Source organism: Papaver somniferum, chromosome 6 (assembly GCF_003573695.1).
Source record: "Papaver somniferum cultivar HN1 chromosome 6, ASM357369v1, whole genome shotgun sequence".
Taxonomy (NCBI): Eukaryota; Viridiplantae; Streptophyta; class Magnoliopsida; order Ranunculales; family Papaveraceae; genus Papaver; species Papaver somniferum.
Window position 1 is genome coordinate 99,239,293 of NC_039363.1, and position 6,199 is coordinate 99,245,491.

Here is a 6,199-nt window from a genome sequence, read left to right on the forward strand (position 1 = left end):
CCATCACATGGGACCCACCATTTCTCATATGGCAGCGTGCATGAACTCAACGTTTGCAGCATGACAAGTACTACAATACGTGTTACTTGTTTGAACAAATAGAAGTTTTGGGGATTATGCTTATCCCGTTGTGTAACTAGTATAAATAGTCATTTAAGGCTTGTACTTCAGATAACTAGAATTGAAAGAGAACAGAACTTGAGAAATGAAAACAGAGAACTAATGAAAGGCTACGACTTTTCTTTCATCTATTTTACAGTGTGCTAGTTGTCTCATCATGTTTGTATATAACCCCACTAACGCCCTTAATTGCTTACCTTATTAATACATAAGAGATAATATTAATTTTATGTGTTTGCTTGGAAGCACGGGACTCGATATTTAATGCACCTGCATTTTCTGCATGGGGCATGCTTAAAAATGCGTCATTTGCATTAGATGAAGCAAAGCTTTTGTTGCGCGTTAAAGGAATATTAGCCCAAGACAAAAGTTGCATTACCATGTTGTATCACGCCAGTGGGAGGCTTCTGCAATACTCCATTTGGCCATTAGGCCAAAACTAAATAATGCACTGCCAAGGTGGATTACTCAAGGGTGAATAGCATAACGACCATGAATAATGAAGCAAGCATGTCAAATTCCTTCCAAATTTTAAGTTGTAAAAATGTCAATAAGACATATATAGGGAAGAGGTGTTGGTTGAAGGTGCATCAGGGAGGAATGCACTAATAAGCTCCAAAATTAGCCGGTAAATTTTATATAACGTCAAAGCATCATTAGAACGCGTTGCTCGCTCGAGAGAACTTCATGATGCTTAGGCATCATCGTTGTAGCAGTTGTAAAACTAAGGATGCATCACCATGATGAAAAACGAAGGAAAAGACCATTGGCAACTTGCCAACGGTGACTTGCATCCGACTTCTCTAGCATTAAAGTTTGTTCTTCAGAGTTGGTATCAGAGCTAGTTCCAAGATAACATTAAAGGTTATAAGTTATGGACTCGTCAGCGAGTATTTTCTAATGAGATTGCAAAATTTTCCTCCGAAGAAAATTTATAAGTTGGAAGAGTAGAAAAACTTTCTTGTGAATCATTTTTAGATTTAGTCGGGTAATGTAAGTTTTTCAGGACTTAAATGGAGACCCGTCAGATAGTTGGAAACCCGAAAGACCGTTTGGAACTGTAGGTGGAAAATGGGAATGATCATTCTCACCCATTTGGAACGGTGTGCATTATCAGGCCATCTAGCACCCCATTTACGAGTAGCATACAGAGAATTTTGGCCTACACGGTTGGGCACCGCAAGGATAATTTTGCGGTCCGTCACAATATCGGTTTGTTTTCCAAAAGACTTTTAAGTGTGATGAAAGACGTGAAATAATTGTCTTAGAGTTGTAAATAATTACTTTATAAATAAGGATTTAGAGTTAGTATCCTCTTTCTCGTTCACTTCAAAAATCCTATAAAGAAAAACATGTTAATCAAAAGCGCGTAAGGGGGCAGAGGTAAGTTGGAATCGATGAAAACTCTGCACCTTCATCAGGTGGTTGGGTTGGATTCATCATCACTAAGTTCGACCGTCGCATGTTCAATATTTTTTTCAGTAAAGTGTACTTTAACCTTTTTATTACTTTTTTCAAATTCATTGTTTTTGAATTCAGATCATGATTTCAACAATTAAGATGAAGTTAGTAAATAAATATGAAAAAGTGGGGGTCTAACAACCTCACTCAATATTTCGTTTAGGCAATATGTATGGATAAAATCCAATATAAAACTGAGAGCACCAACTAATAAAGCGAGCTCAATCAAGAAGTATATCCAAGAGCTATATCTATGTTTCTTAATGTAATCAGTAAATCAAACAAATAGATTCCGTGAACCTGATTATTATAAGAAACAACTTGGACGGTATCAAAAGCCAATAGCCAAGCGTCAATCAATTTTTTTCAACAACCAAAGGTTGGATTATCTAATTGACTGAACTACGCATAACCTGTGATATTTCAATTATATAGAAAATATAATGCGGAAAAGAAATAACAAAGACACCATAAAATTTTTTAACGAGGAAACCGCAAATGCAGAAAAACCCTGGGACCTAGTCCAAATTTGAACACCACACTGTGTTAAGCCTCTACAGACACTAGCCTACTCCAAGTTAACTTAGGATTGGAATGTAGTTGAGCGCTAACCAATCTCACGCAGATCAAGGTACAATCGCGTTCCTTACGCCTCTAGAACCACGCGGATTTTGCGCACTTAATTCCCTTAGCTGATACCCGCAACTAAGAGTTGCTACGACCCAAAGTCAAAGACTTGATAAACCAATCTGTCTCACACAAAAAAGTCTATTGAATAGATAAACTTGTCTCCCATAGAAATACCTATGAGTTTTGTTCCGTCTTTTTGTAAATCAAGGTGAACAGGAACCAATTGATACATCGGACTTATATTCTCAAAGAACATCCTAGTAATATCAATCACCTTACAATAATCTTAATCGTATGGTAGCGAAACAAGATATTGTGGAATCACAAACGATGAGATGAAGATGTTTGTGACTACTTTTTATCTTGCCTATCGGAGATTAATTAAATCGCGAGCAAATCTTAAGTAAGATAGTACTCAACACGATAGAAAACAGGAAGATCGAAACATGCAACTACAGAGAAAAAAGTTGGGTCTGGCTTCACAATCCAAATGAAGTCTTCAAGTCGTTAACCTACAGGGTTTTGGAAAAACCTAAGGTTAAAGGAGAATCGACTCTGGTCGCAACTAGTATCACACATGAGGTATGGGGATTAGGTTTCATAGTTGCTAGAGTTTTCCCTTATATAGTCTTCAAATCATGGTTTGCAATCAATGCTACCTTGGTAACAAAGCATTCAATATTCATCATTAGATGAAAATCTGATTAGACTCAAGCTAATATTTTTCAACCGTTAGATCGAAATTAGCTTGTTACCAACAAATGAAAAGTGACTTCATTTAGATATGAGTAACCGTACCTAAATGTGTACACCTTTGTTGGCTCAACAATAGTTAACCGAAGTTAGCCATACGAACACTTTCATATCAACCATATTCATCTTAACCATAACTAGTTCAAATGACTCAAATGAAACTAGTTATAGAGTTGTTCAATTGTTTATATTCTCATAGAAGTATACAAGACACAATTGAAGCAAAATCGATCTTGATTCACTCGAACCAATTCATGAACATTATATCCACGTGTTTGAGGGTGAAAACGATTTCTGTTGATTTTGGTAATTTCGGGTGTGTAGGTGAGAAACGAGTTTAAACCCTAAACAATGTACTGCAAGGGAGTACTTTAGATTCGAGAGATCAATTTGTACAAATCCGGCCTAAACCAAGAAATGGCCGTTCCAGACTTGCTTCGGTCACAAAGTGAAGGAGAAGGGTTGGTTTTGGGGATGGAAGCGAAGAGAGTGTTGAGACCAGAATAGTTGATTCTGGAAGAGTAGTTGTTTTACTACTTGTATCAGAAAGTGGGAAGCTAACAGATGGAAAGCTAGCAAATATTTTCTGAGTGTTGTATCCTCCTGACCTGAACCTGTTGTTCGGTGGAAATAGGTAAGACTTATTTATACAAGTCGAAGTGAAACGTACTCTGATCTCGTAAGAAATGGAAAACAAATGAGTAAATTGGAGGAGGTGGTAACCGGTAATGCCTGGAATTGATGTTCCATTAAAGAAAGCGTTTCACCATTACTCCCTGTATTACTAACCGCCTCATCCTTATGACATTGTCTTATAACGGGCGTAGCGTACGCCGCACGTTGTAAACCGCCAAACCAATACCCAATGAGCATCCCCCAGTTTGTGACATGTGTTGATGTCTCGAGTGTTTTCGTGGAAAACATGTAGCATGTTGTTGTTCGGAAAGTTGAGCTTGGGAGACTTGCCGGCTCGGTGGTGACCTTCGACGGTCGAGATTTTGCATCTTGAGAGGAAGAGTATGATCGAATTTTATATAGTGGTAAGAAGGTTGTCGTTCACTCGGAATTCGTTGAGATTGATTCTAGGCTTAAATACTAAAAATAAGAAAATATATACAAAATATGTCACAGGATGAAGAATTTACTAGGACTCGGGATTTCACTGTTTTTCATATTCAAGTGGTTCAGAAATTAATCCTAGGCAATTATAGCTCAAAATAAAAGAAATATTAACTCTATTCTTTAAAGTAGATTTCATAAAACATTAATTGTAAGTTGTGAGCATGACGCATCAAAAGTAATCAAAACTAAGCATGCGACATCAGACAAAATAATAAATAATTAATTGAAATCATAAAACAATTAAATTCTATGCACATAGTTATAAAAGAATTAATTTAATTACCAGATGGGTGCAAAAAAAATTCCTCCATCGTCCCAGTGATGGGTTTATCTTCTCATGATGCAAACACACTCAAAAAGATAATTCATTGCTCAAAAGGTGCTTACAAGGATGATAATATGGGAGAAAATAATTAAAAACCGGGTTTGTAACAGTTATAAGTGTTACAAACCAGCTGTTACAGAGAACGATATATGTGAACTGTCGCTGATGCTGTAACATACGACCCTCACCCCTCTGTCGTTTTCACTGTTGATAAACGACTGTCTCTGTGCGTCTAAAGTTCTTCGTGTTCTTCAGTGCACCAGCAGAAAACAGTTTTCCTGCAACTTGATTTTCAGCTTTGTTGAAGCTCTAAACTGCTCCCAAAACTCTTCATCCCCTATATGGATCCCGTGAAGCCTTTTTATACCCAACAGGTGAATAAATCTTCACAATAACTTCGAAATATTCCGCCATTACTCGTCAGGTTTTCTCGGGGAATAATTTCATTTTCTTGCCCTGTTTTTGCTTCTCTTGATGCTAACTCATGTTTACACACTCCAGACACGTGCAGGAATTGTTTAGAAAGAGTCAAAACTCTGAGAAACTCACGCTAACGACCAAAGATATCTCCACAGAATCTCGAGAAACTCTCAAGCTCTATTTCATCGTCTGCGCTGGAATTCTTCCCTTATTCTTCAACTTTATCTCTTTGTGCGTCAAATCTCCCCCAGTAAACGAAGAATAACATCCCAGGTAATATCTCCTCCAATCAATATGTATCTTCCATATATACTCAGAAATAAAATCCAAGAATAATACAGCCTCTGTTTCGTCGAGAAACGACTATCCGGCCCAATTTCCACCGGTACAACACTTATATCAGCCCTGTTAAGCCCAATGAAGTCCAACGCAACCAAAATTTGTAATTGAATCTCAATAGAACTCGTCAAACTCTGTTTCTGAAAGTTACGCAGTCGTCTGCATATTCTCGCCAAAATTCGTTTCAAACTAAGGTGGAAAGGTTGCCCCTCATCCAACAGCTGGGGTGTGAATATCAAGTGGGGTTTCCTGGGATGCCCCTTAGTAACTGGGTGCCCCTTATCCAATCTGAGAGTCCGCATAGCAAATATCCCCCGGGGGGTGTTTCACATAATTTTTCGAGCCGATTTTCCCAAAAATGTTTATTGGCCAAAAATACCCTACACACACATAAAACACCATAATTAGTACAAAAATCGAGCACTAACAACAGAGACACTGAGGATAATTCAGACACAAAAATGTGTCTATCAGGGTAGCGGTTGATTATTGCAACCCTTCGTTTGGTAGCCAGTGGCATGAAAGCATGGCCGGTACGACTTTAATATGGCCTAGTTTAGGCGCGGCCAAAAGTTAGGGTTTTGGCTCTGTTTGGGCGCGGCCAAAAGATGGTGTCCGGACACTCACACGGCCATATGCAAGTGGGGTGAAATGACTATCTCTTTAGAGAGCGTGACCTTCTTGCTAAACCTTCCCGTAATAGGAAACCTCGATGTCAAGTTGTCTGCAGATGAAGAAGAAATGCGCGTCGCTCTGGTTGCGAAATCAAAAGGATTCGTTCGGAAAGAAAACGAGATGAGGTGCTTCTATGGCTGGTGGGTGTCTCAATGGTTTCCTGATGAGTTTGAGCCAAATCAGAAAAATAATACACTTCATGTCGCAGCGTTCTTGGCTCTTTGGTTATCCAGAGATATTTTCGACGACGACTTTGGTAAGAAGGAAATAAAACAGGAACTTATCAAGTTTGCCATAAAATTGGAAAAAGTTGTCGTTCTCCCTATTGGTAGCTTGTTTCTTGGTTCTCTGTAC